The sequence below is a fragment of the Salvelinus fontinalis genome, chromosome 12 (assembly GCF_029448725.1).
Source record: "Salvelinus fontinalis isolate EN_2023a chromosome 12, ASM2944872v1, whole genome shotgun sequence".
In the NCBI taxonomy this organism is placed as follows: domain Eukaryota; kingdom Metazoa; phylum Chordata; class Actinopteri; order Salmoniformes; family Salmonidae; genus Salvelinus; species Salvelinus fontinalis.
In genome coordinates this window covers 17,373,106-17,394,165 of record NC_074676.1, presented here as the reverse complement: position 1 = coordinate 17,394,165, position 21,060 = coordinate 17,373,106, and positions in this window count along the sequence as shown.

The following is a 21,060-nucleotide window of genomic DNA, read 5'->3' as shown; positions in this document are numbered from 1 at the left end:
CGGAACTGGTGGTACCGGACTGGGGACACGCACCACTGGGCGAGTGTGGGGAGGAGGAACAGGGCGTACTGGACTCTGGAGACGCACAGGAAGCCTGGTGAGTGGTGTTGGCACTGGTGGTACTGGGCTGGTGCGAGGGGCTGCCACAGGCGGACTGGTGCGTGGAGAAGGCACCGGATAGACCGGACCGTGGAGGCGCACTACAGGTCTCCAGCACCGAGCCTGCCCAACCCTACCTGGCTGAATACTCCCCGTGGCCATGCCAGTACGGCGAGGTGGAATAAGCCGCACTGAGCTATGTACACGTATGGGAGACACCATACGTAGGGCTGGTGCCATTTACCCCGGCCCAAGGAGACGCACTGGTGACCAGATGCGTAGAGCCGGTTTCATGGCACCTGGCTCGATGCCCACCCTAGCCCGGCCGATACGAGGAGCTGGAATGTACCGCACCGGGCTATGCACATGCACCGGGGACACCGTGCGCATCTCTCCATAACACGGTGCCTGCCCGGTCGCTCTCTCTCCACGGTAAGCACGGGAAGTTGGCTCAGGTCTCCTACTTGGCTTAACACCACTCCCCGGTAGCCCCTCCCAATACATTTTTGGGGCTGCCTCTCTGGCTTCCAGCCGCGCTTTCGTGCAGCCTACTCATACCACCGCCTATCTGCTTTCGCTGCCTCCAGCTCAGCTTTGGGGCGGCGATACTCACCAGCCTGTTTCCAATATCCCTTTCCGTCCAGTATTTCCTCCCATGTCCAGAAATCCTGACCTCGCTGTCTCTCCTGCTCCTGCCCATTACCACGCTGCTTGGTCCTTTGTTGGTGGGTTATTCTGTCACGAACGTCGTAATCCTCCTCGTCTGAGGAGGAGAAAGGATCGGACCAAGCGCAGTGTGGTTTGATGAAAACATACTTGATTTATTTAACGAAGACAAAAAACACTAAACAAACTTACAAAACAACAAAACGAACGTGACGCTATATAACGAAAGTGCAGACACAAGCAACCAACGTATAGACATAGACAATAACCCACAATACAAAACAGGCTACCTAAATATGGTTCCCAATCAGAGACAACGCAAAACACCTGCCTCTGATTGAGAACCATATCAGGCCAAACACAGAAATAGACAAACCAGACATACAACATAGAATGCCCACACAGATCACACCCTGACCAACCAAAACATAAAAGATTTAAAGCTAACTATGGTCAGGGTGTGACAAGGTTATTGTCCTGCTGAAAGGTGAACTTGTCTCCCAGTGTCTGCTGTAGCAGACTGAACCAGGTTTTCCACTAGGATTTTGCCTGTGCTTTGCTCTATTCCATTTACTTTTATCCTAAAAAATTCTGTAGTCATTGCCGATGACAACCATACCCATAACACGTAGCCACCCCCATGTTAGAAAACATGAAGAGTTGTACTCAGCGTTGTGTTGGATTTTCCCCAAACATAACACTTTGTATTCAGATCATAAAACAAATTTCTTTGCCAATGTTTTGCAGTTTCACTTTTCTGTTTTATTGCAAACAGGATGCATATTTTGGAAAATGTGTATTCTGTACAGGCTCCTTTCTTTTCACTCTGTCATTTAGGTTAGTGTTGTGGACTAGCTACAATGTTGTTGATCCATCCTCAGTTTTCTCCTTTCACAGCCATTCAAATCAAATCTAATCAAATTGTATTGGTCACATACACATGGTTAGCAGATGTTAATGCGAGTGTAGCGAAATGCTTGTGCTTCTAGTTCCGACCATGCAGTAATATCTAACAAGTAATCTAACAATTTCACAACAACTACCTTTTACACACAAGTGTAAAGTAATGAATAAGAATATGTACATATAAATATATGGATTAGCGATGGATGAACGGCATAGGCAAGATGCAGTAGATGGTATAGCGTACAGTATATACATATGAGATGAGTAATGTAGGGTATGTAATCATTATATAAAGTGGCATTGTTTAACGTAACTAGTGATACATTTATTACATCCGACTTTTTATTATTAAAGTGGCTAGACATTTGAGTCAGTATGTTGGCAGCAGCAACTCAATGTTAGTGATGGCTGTTTAACCTCTAACGCCTACCAAACCCGGATCCGGGAGCATCACACCAGCATTGATTCAAGGCAAAAATAGCTATAACGTATAAACCACCAAAATATATTAATTTTTTCACTAACCTTCTCAGAATTCTTCAGATGACAGTCCTGTAACATCATATTACACAATTCATATAGAGTTTGTTCGAAAATGTGCATATTTAGCAGCACAAATCGTGCTTATACATTGAGAATAGTGTCCAAAATCTCAAGCAATCTGTCCGGCGCCATCTTGGAACGGCACCTATTCTTATCGAAAACTATTCATAAACTTGACAAAAAAAATACAGGTTGGACAGCAATTGAAAGACAAATTAGTTCTTAATGCAATCGCTGAATTACATTTTTAAAATTAACCTTACTGCGTAATACAGGCTGCGATAACGCAAGGCTACACTGCAAGAAATGGCGTCTCATGCATTTTACTTTTTTCAACAGAACAATGAATTATCAGCATAAATAGTTCTTACTTTTTGATGAACTCTCATCAGAATCTTGGGATAGGTGTCCTTTGTCCAAAAGAATCGTTGCTAGGTTGGAGAACGTCGTCTTCAGAGTTGCAATTAGCAGTTAACATTAGCACGAAAGAGAGAGATACCCAAATTCCTACAGCGCCAAGGAAATAAATACCCGAAAATCGCAATATACTGACATAAACTGATATAATTCGGTTAAAAATAACAAGATTATGATGTCTTTAAAGCCTATATCGAATAAAAACACAGCCGGAAATGTCAAAGATCTATAACCGATGTTTCCAAAAGAACGTCCCAAGGTCCTCAATGCGCCAGAGCGAAGGTGAAAGGAATGAGCCACCTCGTTCCCAATCAATTTATAGACTTTGGGAACTACGTAGAGAGTCCATTTCAAGTCTCCCTATTCGCTAACAACCAGGGGAAGGCGTATGCAGTGCATCTCAACCAATAGAAGACAGTCAGAGTTATCCACAGGTCTGGGAACAGCGAGCAGATTTCACAATTTTCAAATCCTCATAGGAGAATTGCTCTAAGTTCAGTTCTGTTTCACTTACAGACATAATTCAAACGGTTTTAGAAACTAGAGAGTGTTTTCTATCCAATAGTAATAATAATATGCATATTGTACGAGCAAGAATTGAGTACGAGGCAGTTTAATTTGGAAACGAATTTGTACTATGTCGAAATGGCACCCCCCTAGTGGCAAGAAGTTAACAGTCTGATGGCCTTGCGATTGAAGCTGTTTTTTAGTCTCTCGGTCCCCGCTTTGATGCACCTGTACTGACCTAGCCTTCTGGATGATAGCGGGGTGAACAGGCAGTGGCTCGGGTGGTTGTTGTCCTTGATGATCTTTTTGGCCTTCCTGTGACATCGGGTGGTGTAGGTGTCCTGGAGGGAAGGTAGTTTGTGCAGACCTCACTACCCTCTGGAGAGCCTTACGGTTGTGGGTGGAGCAGTTGCCGTACCAGGCGGTGATACAGCCCAACAGGATGCTCTCGATTGTGCATCTGTAAAAGTTTGTGAGTGTTTTCGGTGACAAGACAAATTTCTTGTGATTGTGACAAGCCAAATCTCGGTGACAAGCCAAATCTTGTGATTCCAGCCCAAATTTCCGATTTCTTAAGTGTTTTACAGCGAAAACACAATATAGCATTATATTAGCTTACCACAATAGCCAGAAACACAAGCCATTTACCAGCAGCAAAGGTTAGCGATCGTAACAAACCAGCAAAAGATATATAATTTTTGACTAACCTTGTTAAGCTTCATCAGATGACAGTCCTATAACATCAGGTTATACATACACTTATGTTTTGTTCGAAAATGTGCATATTTAGAGCTGAAATCAGTGGTTATACATTGTGCTAACGTAGCATCTTTTTCCCACAACGTCCGGATATTTTTCTGACATTCACATATTCTGACCAAATAACTTTTCATAAACATTTCAAAAAAATACATGTTGTATAGGAAATGATAGATACACTAGTTCTTAATGCAATCGCCGTGTTAGAATTCTACAAATAACTTCATTACGACATGCAGTTTACGTTATGGCGAGAGCGTGCCCAAAATCTGGGCGCAAACTACTAGTTCACATGTTCGACAGATATATGAAATAGCATCATAAAATGGGTCCTACTTTGATGATCTTCCATCAGAATGTTGTACAAGGGGTCCTTTGTCCAGAACAATCGTTGTTTGGATTTAGAATATCCTCTTCTCCAGTCAATTAGCACGGAAAGCTAGCAAAGTGGCGCGAAGCTCTCCTTCCTGAACATACGCAGACAAAGCAACACGCCTAACGTCCCGAAAAAAATTCAATAATCTAATAAAACTATATTGAAAAAACATACTTTACGATGATATTGTCACATGTATCAAATAAAATCAAAGCCGGAGATATTAGTCGTCTATAACGACAGCTTTACAGAAGGCAATACCAGGTCACTTCTCGCGCGTTCCAGAAAACAGGAAATTGGGGTCACGTCATGCCAAGAGCTTTTATTCGACCTCAGATCATGTTATACACTCCATTTCTTCTCTCACTGCCTGTTGACATCTAGTGGAAGGCGTATGAAGTGCATGTATACTAATAAATATCAAGCACATTTATAGGCAGGCCCTAGAACAGAGCATCGATGTCAGATTTTCCACTTCCTGTCAGGAAGTTTGCTGCAAAATGAGTTCTGTTTTACTCACAGATATAATTCAAACGGTTTTAGAAACTAGAGAGTGTTTTCTATCCAATAGTAATAATAATATGCATATTGTACGAGCAAGAATTGAGTACGAGGCCGTTTGAAATGGGCACCTTTTATCCAGGATACTCAATACTGCCCCTGCAGCACAAAGAGGTTAAGCACATTTTTTGTCCTGAACTTATTTAGGCTTACCATAACTAAGCGGTTGAATACTTATTTCATTTTTGAAAACACAATTCCAATTTGACATTACGGGGTATTGTGTGTAGGCCAGTGATACAAAATCTCAATTTAAATTCAGGATGTAACACAACAAAATGTGGAAAAAGTCTAGGGGTGTGAATACTTTCTGAAGGCACTGTACACAATGATCAACCTCTTATACAGATGGCAGTTGTCTCCCACACATAAGCAAACCCCTCTGAACTAGACATGAAACTGATGCCACATATATAATAATTGGCTGGCAGCTTCTGACAAGAAAATATTCATTATTGTATCAGGCTAGTTGATTCCTTTTGGTGTGTGTGTAGGGGGGTGGGGGGGACAGGGGGTGACATTAAGGCGTTTCATTGTCATAGTAACGAGAGTGAGTCACTCGAGCAACAAGAACAGAATGTGTGCAAGTTGGGTTTAAGTGATAATGCTCGAGAAGCCAGTGTTTGGAGGATATATTGGCACAGGTGTCTTTTTTGTCTCCGGCCAACGAACCGTGCCAATATATCCTCCAAACACCGGCTTCTCGAGCATTATTTGTTTTATACAACGGGTCACAACATATTAAAATAATGATTGACATATTTTCATCAAAGATGTTAATATTATGAATTTATTCATACTATTTCATCCTTCCACAAGATATAGTCCCGACACAAATCTAGGGTTGCTACCCAAGCCGGCTGGTCATTAGGTTGCCAGAGACGCGACCCAGTCATGAAGAAGTTTTGTTCTATATCGTTACTTCTAAATGTTCCGTTGCCATTCTGGCTGGCAACTTTCTTATCCCTTGCTTGCTAGGTGGCCAACGGCGGCTAACAGTCAAACTGTGCAGCAAAGTAGCTGCATTTGTTTAAGCTGTTTTCTAGTGACATTTATTTGGATACATCCATAACAATGAGCTAATAACACGCAATTTCGCCTGACAGAGGAAATGTTCTCTCTCGTCAGGAAACTGTTTAGAGGAGCTAGCCAACCACACAACTAGCACAATCCCTTCAAACGGAAGCTGGAAAGACAGCAAACTAGTAGTATTCTTTTAACTGTCATGATTTTTAATGGCTGAGAAAGCTGTCTGTACCCTCCTGACATTTTAATCCTCAATGGGGCAGTGGAGATCGAATTTCAATATTGAAACAATATTGCAAATGTCTGAGAGACAGACAGAAAGGTTGATACAAATTGGGTAACCTCGGATCCTCTCGGGGACGTAGACGCCTGGGACTTCCGGAGTTCATCAGATGCAAGGTGTGAGCGTTTAAGACCACAATCAGAACTCTTCTCCCTCCTACGATCCCGTAGTCGACCATCAATCTGGATGGTTGAAGTGATGAGTGAGTCGAGATCTGCCGGTAGTTACGGGCTGCCAGCTCATGCTTTACCTCCTCTGATAATCCGTGCAGGAATGTGTTGAACAGCGCTTCCGGGTTCCAGGTACCCTCCGCTGCTAGCGTGCGGAACTCCACTGCATAGCCACACTGAGGGTGTCCTGCTGAAGCTGGAGTAACTTCCGGGCGAGAGGCCCCTCTCGCCCGGACACCGGAGCCTCAAACTTTTCTCATCTCCGCCACGAATACCTCCAGGTTAAGGCAGACGGTGGATTGTTTCTCCCACACTGCCGTGGCCCAGGCAAGTGCCCTCCCGGACATCAGCGTAATAATGTACGCTATCTTCGAGTGTTCCGAGCGGAATGAAAAAGGCTGCACCTTGAAAATGAGAGAGCACTGGGAAAGAAAGGCCCAGCAAGTTCTGGAATCTCCATCATAGCGCTCCGGGGGAGGTAAGTGATTGTTCCCGGGAAACTGGGGTGACAGCGCTGCTACCAGCCGGGTTACAGAGGGGCTGGGAGGTTACCGTAGTGGTAGGCTGCCTAGTAGGCAACCCACGGAATTGCTCCCACTATAAGGGCACAGGGCGAGACCCAGATGCAGACATGGGAGACAGATGGTTTGAGTCTCTGATATTTATTATAATCCAAGGGGCAGGCAAGAGAATGGTCGTGGACAGGCAAAAGATCATAACAAGGTCAGAGTCCAAGAGGTACAGAGTGGCAGGCAGGCTCAAGGTCAGGGCAGGCAGTATGCTAAGGCAGGCAAGTGTCAAAACCAGGAGGACTAGCAAAAACAGAGAAAAGGATAAAGCAGGAGCACAAAGTAACACGCTGGTTGACTTGACAAAACAAGACTAACTGGCACAGACAGACAGAAGACACAGATATAAGTACCCAGGGGATAATGGGGAAGATGGGTGACACTTGGAGGGGGTCGAGACAAGCACAAGGATAGGTGAAACAAATCAGGGTGTGACACCCACAGTGCATCCAGGGCTAGGTCGTGACGTTCGGCCACGGCCTGGAACCCTTCCATCAGACCGTGAAGCAACTCCTCATGCTTACAAATGGTGGCTCTTGGGAGGAAATGGCGTTGCGGAGCTGGTCCAAGTCTGCTGGATCAGTCATGGCCAGTTCGTACTATCAGGTATCAAGGTTAGACACAAGTGCATACTGTGTGAGAAAAGACAGGAGCTGACAGAACAAACACTGGTAAGCTTGACAAACAAGACAAACTGGCACAGACAGACAGAAAACACAGGTATAAATACCAAGGGGATAAGTGGGGAAGGTGGGCAAAAACCTGGAGGGGGGTGGAGGCAAGCACAAGGACAGGTAAAACAGATCAGGGCGTGACACTGTGGTTTTCTGTAAAGGAGTGCGTAACTGGCTGCAGGGAAGTCAGGCGCAGGAGAGCAGAAATGGGTAGCAAACGGAGCCCTTTATGGAGGCGAAGAAAACACGGTACTCAGAAAACTAAACACACACGGGTTACAATAACCCGGCACAAACAAACCTGGAGTACACATACATTTTCATATAACAATTCCACACACAGACATGGGGGGAAAACAGAGGGTTATATGCAAGACGAGTAATGAGGGAATGCAAACCAGGTGTGCGGGAAAACAAGACAAAACAAATGGAAAATGAAAGGTGGATCGGCGATGGCTAGAAGACCGGTGACGTCGACCGCCGAATGCCACCCGAGCAAGGAGAGGGACCGAAGCGGAAGTCGTGACACTTTCCTGGAAATGCAACAGTAGTATAGGTCTCAGTAAAAGAAAAGAAGAAGATGGTGAAAAAGTTGATGTTGGGAACAAAATAGTTTGATTTGCAAAGCCATTGAATTCTGTGTTTCCATGAACGTTATCTAAATAATAAGCAAGATACAAACATACAAAACAAGGCAGAAGAACTCTTCAGGCCTTCTAGTTGAAAGGGAACAACAGGAGCCATAGACCGATTATTGAACTGCATCAAATGGACCCTTTATGTATCGTCTTCTACTAAAGGTAGAAATGTACAGTAAGACAATAAATCTTGAATACCATACCAAGGGAACTGTCTTATAATTGAACTCTTTGCAGCAGAGAAATGTGAGCTTCAGACATGCATTGAATGACAAGAGCACAATGCCTGTATTGAAGACACAGTGAATAGTACTGTATGAATTCAGAATTGAGAGCATTAGCTTGCCTGCCTCTGCTCTTATCCATCTGTAACACATCCAATATAGAATCTATGTACTGTGTGAAAGGCCTGTTTATGAAATTCCCAAGGTACCCTTTTTCTGCGGAACCAAAGCACAGATTAAGGAAACGCTGGTTAATCCCTGCTCTCTCTCTACCTCTATCTCTCTCTGCCCCTCACTCTCCTTTTCTCGTTCCCTCTCTCCGCTAGGTGAAACTCAGTGTCTGATAATCTTTCATAATCCTCTTTAATCTACTGCCACTACCAGAGCAGCTCCATTCCAGATTTACCACCACCATGGCTCTGACATTTGGCTCTCCACTGTCGTTTGGCAGCCCCAATTACTGTACTGATACCCAGTCCATTGAGCTGTCTCCTCCCTATGTTAACCTTTGTCATTAGGAATGAAGCGAGCTATGCTGATCTCAAAGAGCATGCATCTCTAGACATAATAAAGATGGGAAGGTTCTAATTCTGTGCATGACATGTCATTCCACCACCACAGATAGACAGGATAATTGCATTATAACTGTCAAATGTTTCACTTTGAATAATCACTTTTACTGAAATTATGACAAAAATATTTGTGAAGGTACCCTTCAAAGAAAGTGTTACCATATTTTACTTTCCCTGAAAAATATGTAGAGTAAAATACAGTCATACAGCAGCTCCAAAGCTATGGGCTTCACTCATTCACACTCTTGAACTGTGAACGGAGGATAATATCAATACCAAGTCACAGGGTCTAAATAGCAATAACACTTCCAGTGAGAAAAAATATAATTTAAATGGTCAACAAAGGTAACACAATGAACCAAGATTGCTCTGTCTTGTCATACAATTAGTTGTGATAATGCAAATAAAGACGTCCCAAAGTACTTGTAAACAACACTAAAGGATTGAGTGACTTGCGTTCCTTTTATTCATTTGTGTCTTACAAAAGACATTAATCTTTATGGTTTCATTCATGTTGCAGAAAAGCAGGTGGAATTATGTTTGCGTAAAAGAGTTTAACTAGACACATACAGAAAACAGTTTACACTGTTCACTAAATTTGAAGTATGCATGGCATCATCAAATGCTAGCATACAATAGAATGTAGCATTAAACACATCCTAAGATACACATTCTCTGTCCTCCTTCAATCTTGGATGTGCTGTCGTTGCATGCTTGCCTTCCTTCCTACTAGGTCTCCAGTGTAGGTAGGCTAGAGGCACAGCAGAAGTGCTGATGTACTCAAAGTCCTGATTCTAGGGGGCAAATTGAAATGACATTATGTTGGCTAGCTGCTGCGGCTAGCTGTAGGACTGTAAGACCTCTGTGAGGAGCAGTGACAGTCTACATCATCACTATTCCAAATGCTTATTGGCTATTCAGCACACAGAAAGACCTTTCACATTCCTAACTCAGTTGAATTTCATAACCATTGTGTCTCAGACACTCATGAACAATCAATCAAAATTAATAAATTCATATTTTTATGTAAAAATGGTGTGTGTGCATGCTTTCATCCTTTCATATATGTGTGCGTACATGCATGCTTTCTCGATAAATACAAGCATATACAATATATAAATATATATGATCATGAGGACAATGGTTTGTGGATGTCTGTATCCCGGCAATGCCAGCTGCTTCATTGTCTTAATTGTCAGCTAACATTTCTAAATATGTGCAGTGTGCAAAACGCACAGCTAGTTCCAAATTCCCTTGTTAAATGCAAAATACTTTACCTATAAAACAGAATACTTTTTCTTGGAATGATACTATGAAACAAACACAATTTGTCACTTGAGTAACAACCAAAGCAGTGAAACAACTAAAATGTGAAATTCATAAAAACTTGAACACTTTGCCAAGCTCGATTTGAACTTGAAAACTTGAACACTTTGCAAAGCTCGATTTGAATGTTAAGGTCAAATCAAAACATTGTTTGTCTAGTGAGTGAGAAAATAATGAATCTCTTACAGAGATATCTCTCCTTATGACAGCTGCGGAAAGGAAATATATGATTCATCATTTTTGGGCTCCTACTATTTGTCTTTATGTGCCAGCCAGAAAGATTTTGGCTTCCCATTCGAATTAGCATTAAGGCTCACTCTGTCTAGAAGCCAGCCAGCAAAGGCGCTCAGCGATGGCTGAGTCAATATGTCTTTCCTGCACTTATAGTACAACAGACTGACTGACAAGTCATTTCAACAGGGCTCCGTTCCTAATGCCCTCCCCTTCTTAGAACGTGGTCTCTGAAGTCTATCGAGGCAAGAGACCCAAAGCAGCTGCTGCAAGTTACTTCAACTCACCTCACTTTCAAGAACAAACATATTTAAAAAACATATATTAAAAAACGTTACCTGAACTAGGGGGCTTCCTAAACGAGTTGGTTAACAACAAATGAATGCTCTATCATCAGTGGTGGAAAAAGTACCCAATTCTCATACTTGAGATAGCTTAATAGAAAAGGACTCAAGTAAAAGTGAAAGTCACCCAGTAAAATACTACTTGTGTAAGTCTAAAAGTATTTTGTTTTAAATATACTTAAGTATCAAAAGTAAAAGTATAAATCATTTTGAATTCCTTATAATAAGAAAACCAGACTGCACCATTCTTGTTTTCTTTATTTACGGATAGACAGGGGGACACTCATCATTTACAAACGAAGCATTTGTGTTTAGTGAGTCCATCAGATCAGAGGCAGTGATGACCAGGGATGTTCTCTTGATAAGTGTGTTTAGTGAGTATGTCAGATCAGAGGCAGTGATGACCAGGGATGTTCTCTTGATAAGTGTGTTTAGTGAGTCCGTCAGATCAGAGGCAGTGATGACCAGGGATGTTCTCTTGATAAGTGTGTTTAGTGAGTCTGTCAGATCAGAGGCAGTGATGACCAGGGATGTTCTCTTGATAAGTGTGTTTAGTGAGTCTGTCAGATCAGAGGCAGTGATGACCAGGGATGTTCTCTTGATAAGTGTGTTTAGTGAGTCCGTCAGATCAGAGGCAGTAGGGATGACCAGGGATGTTCTCTGTTTAGTGAGTCCGCCAGATCAGAGGTAGTGATGACCAGGGATGTTCTCTTGATAAGTGTGTTTAGTGAGTCCGCCAGATCAGAGGCAGTGATGACCAGGGATGTTCTCTTGATAAGTGTGTTTAGTGAGTCCGCCAGATCAGAGGCAGTGATGACCAGGGATGTTCTCTTGATAAGTGTGTTTAGTGAGTCCGCCAGATCAGAGGCAGTGATGACCAGGGATGTTCTCTTGATAAGTGTGTTTAGTGAGTCCGCCAGATCAGAGGCAGTGATGACCAGGGATGTTCTCTTGATAAGTTTGTTTAGTGAGTCCGCCAGATCAGAGGCAGTGATGACCAGGGATGTTCTCTTGATAAGTGTGTTTAGTGAGTCCGCCAGATCAGAGGCAGTGATGACCAGGGATGTTCTCTTGATAAGTTTGTGAATTGGAAAATGTTCTTGTCCTGCTAAGCATTCAAAATGTAATGAGTACTTTTGGTTCTCAGGGAAAATGTATGGAGTAAAAAGTACATCATTTTATTTAGGGAATGTAGTGAAGTAAAATTAAAAGTTGTTGAAAAGATAAATAGTAAAGTCAATTACAGATACCCCAAAAAACTACTGCAGTATTACTTTACAGTATTTTTACTTAATTACTTTACACCACTGTCTATCATCCTGTGCACTATAACTTTTACTCTGTGGATCAAGGCAATACCACACTATATTCAGGCCTATTTTACAACATTTAATGCCAGCACTGTCGTCAGACTATTGAATAGAGCTTGCGCACCCAATGTTACGCAAGTGAAGCTTTGAGCTTGGAAGTCTAGAAATTACACAGGTTTCCTGGCGCAACCTCAATGACAAACCCAATGCCATTTTCTTCCATCCTGTTACGCCCCTGCCTGCAACTATAATGTATGTGCAGACATATTAATGAAAACAAATGGAAGAAAGCAGCCACTGTGCTGGATAGGGTGGGGGAAAGAGGGAGGTAGGGATTGAGGGAAGGAATGGAGGGGTATTTATATGAAGGCATTGCCACTGGAGCATCACTTCCCTTTCCTGTGAAGGTTAGTGAACAACAAGATTAAAGGAGTGTCAGTCAGCAACTCTAAGTGGCTGGTGGTGAATGCATCTCTCCTAAAGGAATGAGCGAGAGACCGAGAAGAGAAAAAAATGAGAGGGTGTGGTGGAGAGAGAGGGAGTGGAGGAAGAGGTACGATGGAGTGAAAAGTGTAGAAATATCGAGGGTGTTTGGTGAGACGTTTAGGAGAATAGGACAGTGTGATGATGGGTGAGAAAGTGAGTGACGGATGAGACATGAGAGAAAAAGAGAGAGAGAGAAGGGAGAGAGAGCAATTGTGCCTCTCTTGACACCTCCACAGAAAACACTTTGGCAAGCTGTCAATCAGACAGACTCGCTTGATTGATTTTCAATCAGCCATTCACTTCGCATCCCTCTCTTCTATCTGGGAGCGTGTATGGGTGGCAACATTCCCCCTTTCCTCTCCTCTTCCTCCTCCATCCTAACACTTCTGCAGCGTGAGACGTGTTACAGCTACTTGATTTATAACAACACAAAGCTGCCTGTCTGTCGGATGAGACATTTAAATGCCCTTAACATTGTGGGGTGGGGTAAAGTAAGTTTATGCAATGTGCAATGTTAAGTCCATTTTACTTTGACCAATGAGTGCAAAGTTCACATATTTTTTTATGACCATTTTAAGTCATTTAGTAGAGCATTCAACTGAAGTTGGTCAGGCAATCACATATCACCACTATCACTGTAAAACTTTTAAAAAATGACAAAATTACATTGTGCAACACAAACTGCATGTGTACAATAATACCTTCCTTAGTAGCACGGTTAACCCACTGTCAATCTAAGGATTCCTCTTTAGCTACAGGAGGGGTAAATTAATAATATTAAAATTACAGAAAAAGACTATGAGCCCAGTAACCTTTCCATAGGCGCCATAAAGGTTAACAAGCACCCTATAAAGCCCAAGGCAACCCCACCGGCCTCATTTGTAGAACCTGGCTAACTGTGCAGTCAATCTGTATTCTTAATTTATCTACAGTACATATACACACAAACACACACACAACACACACACACACACTAACACCAAATTCACTATCAACAGCTGAAAGCCAAGTCAATAGCCATATCCATGAATGTTTCAAATGAAACTAATCTTGATTCATAAAATCATATCTAATACTACACAAACTGTTTAATAGATGCTGAACTGCTGGAGGATTTATGAAGACAAGTTGTGACAGTGACGGTGCCCATCAATCCACAGCCAGCCAGTTCACCAGTTTGGTACTGCTGACTCAGGCCAGAGGCATGATTCCTAGAAAGCCAGGACATGTTTCAGAGACAAGAGGCCCATTGATTTTCTATGCAGATGGATGAATAGAGTAGATTAAACGCTTTTGCTTTTTATCCTCAATTCCCACAGAGTCCAGGGAGGCCACGGCCAATCAAATAGGCACCATTGTTTTCATTTTGCAGAAGAAAAGTGGGCCAAGCAGGAACAGGTTGTATATTTAAATAAGATGTTATGTGTAGCGAAATGCTTGTGTTCATAGCTCCAACAGTGCAGTAGTATATACCTCAACCAGAATCCATGGATTACAGGCAACATCCGCACTGAGCTAAAGGGTAGAGCTGCCGCTTTCAAGGAGAAGGACTCTAACCCGGAAGCTTACAAGAAATCCCGCTATGCCCTCCGACGAACCATCAAACAGGCAAAGCGTCAATACAGGACTAAGATCGAATCGTACTACACCGGCTCTGACGCTCGTCGGATGTGGCAGGGCTTGCAAACTATTACAGACTACAAAGGGAAGCACAGCCGAGAGCTACCCAATGACACGAGCCTACCAGACAAGCTAAATCACTTCTATAATCGCTTCGAGGCAAGTAAACACTGAAACATGCATAAGAGCATCAGCTTTTCCGGACGACTACGTGATCACGCTCTCCGCAGCCGATGTGGGTAAGACCTTTTAAACAGGTCAAAATTCACAAGGCCGCGGGGCCTGACGGATTACCAGGACGTGTACTCCGAGCATGCGCTCGTAGTTCTCTCCCTGGCTCAGTCTGTAATACCAACATGTCTCAAGCAGACCACCATAGTCCCTGTGCCCAAGAACACTAAGGTGACCTGCCTAAATGACTACCGACCCATAGCACTCATGTCTGTAGCCATGAAGTGCTTTGAAAGGCTAGTCATGACTCACATCAACACCATTATCCCAGAAATCCAAGACCCACTCCAATTTCCATACCGCCCCAACAGATCCACAGATGATGCCATCTCTATTGCATGCCACACTGCCCTTTCACTCCTGGACAAGAGAATGCTATTCATTGACGACAGCTCAGCGTTCAACACCATAGCGCCCTCAAAGTTCATCACTAAGCTAAGGACACTGGGACTAAACACCTCCCACTGCAACTGATCCTGAACTTCCTGATGGGCCGCCCCCAGGTCGTAAGGGTAGGTAACAACACATCCGCTACGCTGACCCTCAACACGTGGGCCCCACAGGGGTGCATGCTTAGTCCCCTCCTCTACTCCCTGGTCACCCATGACTGCACGTCCAAGCACCACTCCAACACCATCATTAAGATTGCATATGACACAACAGTGGGCCTGATCACCAACAATGACAAGACAGCATATAGGGAGAAGGTCAGAGATCTGGTCGTGTGGTGCCAGGACAACAACCTCTCCCTCAAAGTTATCAAGACTAAGGAGATGATTGTGGACTACAGGAAAAGGAGGACCGAGCACGCCCCCATTCTCATCGACGGGGCTGTAGTGGAGCAGGTTGAGAGCTGTTTGTTGGTGTCCACAACACCAACAAACTAGAATGGTCCAAACACACTAAGACAGTCATGAAGAGGGCACGAAAAAACCTATTCCCCCTCAGGAGACTGAAAAGATTTGGCATGGGTCCTTAGATCCTCAAAAGGTTCTACAGCTGAACCACCGAGAACATTCTGACTGGTTGCATCACTGCCTGGTATCGCAACTGCTCGGCCCCCGACCGCAAGGCACTACAGAGGAAAGTGAGTATGGCCCAGTATATCACTGGGGCCAAGCTTCCTGCCATCCAGGACCTCTATAGCAGGCGGTGTCAGAGGAAGGCCCTAAGAATTGTCAAAGACTCCAGCAACCCTAGTCATAGACTGCCCTCTCTGCTACTGCGCGGCTACTTCCCCGACCTAAGCATGTCAAGTAACCTTTAAGACGTTTACATTTTGTGTATAAGTGTATACTGAACATGCTTAGGTGGGGGGATAACTACTCTTTGGTCTTTTATTTATTTGAATAGTTAACAGGTCTACACTAAAATGCCATTAATCTCAAGGGAACTCGAACACAGGAAGGATGAGAGGGACAAACATACATGGTCGCGCTTACGTGTGTGTGTGTGTGTGTGTGTGTGTGTGTGTGTGTGTGTGTGTGTGTGTGTGTGTGTGTGTGTGTGTGTGTGTGTGTGTGTGTGTGTGTGTGTGTGTGTGTGTGTGTGTGTGTGTGTGTGTGTGTGTATTTTCATCTCCAACAAAAGCTGACAGATTATTTTGTTCCTCCTCTATGCTTCACGTCTATCCCACTCCTTCTCCATTCGCAGGAGGGAAGTAAAGAGTGTCTCCCTCTGAGGGAGACAACAAGGAGGCCAAGTCCTCCATCACCATCACTATTTATAACCTGCTGGGAGACTTGGAGGGGAACAGTCTCAAACACTGCATCTAACAGAAGTCTCCCACTTAGTATATGCAGTACTGTATGTGTACATAGAGAGAATCCATATGCTCACGCACGTCTCTTGTCTATACTCCTCTATACTCTACACTCTTTGTGTCGCCGTACAAGTCTCTGTACTCTACACTTTAAGGTCTACACCTGTTGGATTCGGCGCATGTGACAAGTCATGGGTCATAGGTCAACAGGGAGTACAGAAGGGGGCTGAGCATGCATCCTTGTGGGGCCCCTGTGTTGAGAATCAGCAAAGTGGAGGTGTTATTTCCTACCTTCACCACCTGGGCCAGCCCGTCAGGATGTCCAGGACCCAGTTGCACAGGGCGGGGTTCAGACCCAGGGCCCCGAGCTTAATGAAGAGCTTGGAGGATACTATGGTTTTGAATGCTGAGCTGTAATAAATTAACAGCATTCTTACATAGGTATTCCTATTCCAGATGGGATAGGGCAGTGTGCAGTGTGATGGCAATTGCATCGTCATTAGACCTATTGTTTGTCATTGATCGCTAGACCAGAAACAGTCAGAAGTTTTTATTTTTTCCTTACTTTTTCATTATGCAGACATAAACACACTTGACACCATCCAGGTGCGGATGTTTACGTTCTACACAAGTTGGTTTTTTCCAGTTTCGTCCGACGAACAAGTTGTAGTGGTAAAATAAAAAGAGATACATTTTTAATGGAAGTCTAAGCATCACTCCAGTCAAAACAGGCTCTGCTAACATTCGATTTCATTAATTTCCTATGGGCTCGCGCTAGTGTTCCAGTTTAGTCAACGTTCTTAAGCTGTTTTTCAGCCTTGGGTGAATTTTGACTTGTTCTATTGTCCAGCCTATAGATAGCCAGAGCGAATTTACGAAAGCACCGAATGTCTTTTGAGAACGCACAACGACTATACCATTTAGCTAAGACTGACCAGAATAATCAAGTCAACAAACGTTGGGTAGTTAGATAGCCTATAGTTAATATACTGGCAAGTTTGATGTATAACTACATTTAGATTGAACGGTCATATCTCAGTTAATGCTTTCATATCTATAAAAATAAGCTGTGTTCTTTACTTTCAGAGAGCGAGCTGACCAAGGAGTCGAAAATTTAGATATTGCCAGATGTTCACTGTCCGAGGAACAGGCCGTGGAAGCTTTATTGCTGGCAAAAGTGTCCATAACCAGAGGTAATTAAACTGTTCTGTGTTATTTTTCTCTATCTCTGCCTGTCTTGTTGTACATGGAACCTGTCTCACATGCATTAATTTAAAAACTCTTAAGATGTCAGCTGCTAATTTTCAGATTTACACCACATAAACACAGCCATTTTAACTGGACTATCTATTGCTGCCAAGTCATGATTTCCCTGGGGGTTAGCCTTGCAATAACCAAGTGGTGAGACACATAGCCCTCTATATTTAAGTGTTTCGGGTACACTCCGATAGGTGTCTGCGTCACTTACAGTATCGTCTATTGACATTATCTTCTATTGTTTGTCCTCATGTGTCTGTTTTTCAGCATAAAGTATGTAGCCACATAGTGTGGACACCAGGTGAGACCACACACACACAATAACAGTCTCTCTCCTTCCCTTCATCCCCCTTCTCCCTAAATCCTCTAGGTTATATCAGCTGTGTTGGTGAACCCCTCCCGCATCTGAACAGAGATGTAGTCGTCCCAGAGTTAATGATCCAAGGTCAGTTTTGCATTTCACCTCCTGATTTAAGATGACTGACCGTGTTAGAATTGTAAAAAAAAAACAGGCTTAATCATGCTCTCGTTTTATCCATTTGTCACTCATCTGCAGGTATGTTTTGATGTGAGAGAGGAAGCCAGTCCCGTCATCGCCACCTCACTCACTCTTAAGATAACCTTTGGGCCAACTGGGGGCCCAAGGCTGGTTAGGAGACACCGCAATTGTGATGAACTGAGAGAATATTAGGATAGCACTGTAATTCACGAATCATATGCTGTCTGCCACTGTTCTTCCCTCTTTCCCTTTCTGTCTTCTACACCTCTCTCCCCACCTTGTCTTTCTTCCTCGTTTTATAATGCACACCATATGTGCATTGAAGTACAGATTGAACTTGTATGTATAATGTTACAGTTATCATAATTATAATGCATGTATGTATTTATAACACCTGGTTAATACACTTCTTTCAATAAAGCGTTTCACATTCTCCACTGGTTGAAATTAACTATCTCATTGAAATACTATCCTGTATCCTCAGATTAATGCAGATGAAGGGAGTTAGATATGCATAGCTTTTTTCTGTTTATATGAATTACAAATCAATCACGTTTCTAGTCTATTGCATAGTTACAATGTGTAATCATTGATGTCCCAGGAGCAGTAAACACTGTTGAAGTGTATAATTGTAATACATACATGCAGACACAGCATCATTAAAATAATGGAGACAACAACTATGATAGCTGAGGTTCATAGATTGGTATGAATATTAGTTCAGAATCTAACGTTTTAGGGTCCATACACAGATTGGCTACACACTGTAGCTAGCTACACATCCACAGGCATACAATTATTTTTATCCTCCACTACACAATAAGCAAGTAAATAGGTAGCTAGCCATGTTACTTCAGCTGCATTGCAAGGCAAGCTTACACAATTGTACATTCAATTTGCAGTAAATGCTTTAGCTAGCTAGATTCTTTACATCCACTGTTTCACAAGACGACAGCCTGGTTTGCTGGTTTTCTCAGGAGTCCCTAAAACATTAAACAACACAAATTATAAATTCATTCTCTTAACACTAGCTAGCTGGCTAATGTTAGCTATCAGATAACTTGCTAAATAGCCATTTTCGTAAATGAACTTTATGACAAAAAATATGCACAAACGTTTGTCTCTACATTACCTAACATATTCCTCTCAATTGTACATTTTTTGCTTGACTCGTTATGGCGTTATAACAACTTACATCTGGTTCCACCGTATAGTTTTGTCAGCCATCTTTGTTGAAGAACACCACAAGGAAAGGGTGGCTCGCGTCAAAATTCGTCATTGGAACCACTCGATATGATTGGTCATATAAAAACCTTGGGACCCAAATGCATAATGAGTGCTCTATCTCCCCCTTGTGGTGGTCTGGAGCAAGTCCCACGGTGCAACCTCGCAACTTTTAAAGGAGGAACCACTGTGTCATCCCATTTGTACTTGGCCATGAAGAGACAAGTAAGGAGAGGTGTGAAAATTATCCATTATTTCTGCATTCTGGCAACTACAACAACGACTATGAGGCACAACACAGACAGTCACAAAGAAATAGAAGGTGAAGGAAGAGGAGAGAGAGAAAGATACACAGTGGGAGAGAGAGGGAGAGAGAGAGAGAGGGGGGGAGGGAGAGAGAGAGAGGGGGGGGGAGGGAGAGAGAGAGATCCAACTCATAGGACGTTGATATGCAAAAGAATGTGAAGAGCCCATGTGGAGCAAATGGAGAGAATACATTAAAGAGAATCACTGGAGGGGAGGTAAGACATATTTGCCATCCGCCATTCTTAAGGCGTTATGAAGTGATAATCCCAGCTTCACTCTATCCCTCCATGATGTGTTGTTATCTATCCATCATTTAGCCTGCGTCCCCCACAGCCCCTCACGGTGTCAATCACACTCTCTCCCTCCCTCTATCCCACCCTGCCCACCTCCCTCACCCCCTCCCTCCTTGTTCCCTCCCCCATCCCTCTCTCCATCCCTCCCTGCCTGGTTCCAGTTCTGCCTATCTCACCTGCTTCCCACCTCACACAAACAGGGGGGGGGGGGGTTAATCAATTATCAAGCACCCCTCCCCCCTGATAAATATAAAATACATTCCCTGATTTCAGAACCACAGCCGCTGTCTTCCTTTACCACCCTCCCTGACTAGCATTATGTAGATGGAATCAGGGACTTGTGGCAAAGGGAACTTATTTAGTTGGTGAGTGGAGATAGCACGACGGGGAAATGAAAAACCTCCCTCTCATTTCCTGCCTTGCAATGGCTGCGCTGCCGGGGCTTCAAAGCACAGAATGTTTCTCTGGTGATACATATCACTCAGCCCTTAGACTCTGTTAACCGTAAACCGAACACAAAATTACTTTTTTCCCTCCTGCGTCTGCCTACACAGAGGTCTACTCGACACAGCCAGGGAGAGGACTGGGAGGAGGAGAGGCACTACTAAGTAGGCTATTCACCTCAATTTCCATTTGTCCTCAGCAGACAGACAGCGAAGGCAGTGACTGTGTGTTTCATATGGGTCAAACAGACACCCACCATCATAGCACTGATAAATCTGCATAGTCTGTAGAGAAAAAACACCAGATGAATATATTATTCTACTTTCCTGCTTTTATACTAACAGCAGAGCCAGACTTTTAAAAGAGAATGCCATTATGCTATCTGGGATCATTTTGGATGTCCCTACACTAAAACCTAACCATAACCTTAACCCCTACCTTTACCATAACCATAACTCTTACCTAACCTTAACCCTTTTAAATTTCAACTTCAATGGGGTAGGGACGTCCCAAGGATCCTGGATAGCAAGGAACATGTGAGGATCATCCCCCCACAAACACATACACATGTGGGGCAGCGGACTAAGGCAAAGTATCTCAGTGCAAGAGACGTCACTGCAGTCCCTGGTTCGAATCCAGGCTGCATCACATCCGGCCATGCTTGGGAGTCCCATAGGGTGGCGCACAATTGGCCCAGTGTCATTTGGGTTTGGGCGGGGTAGGCCGTCATTGTAAAT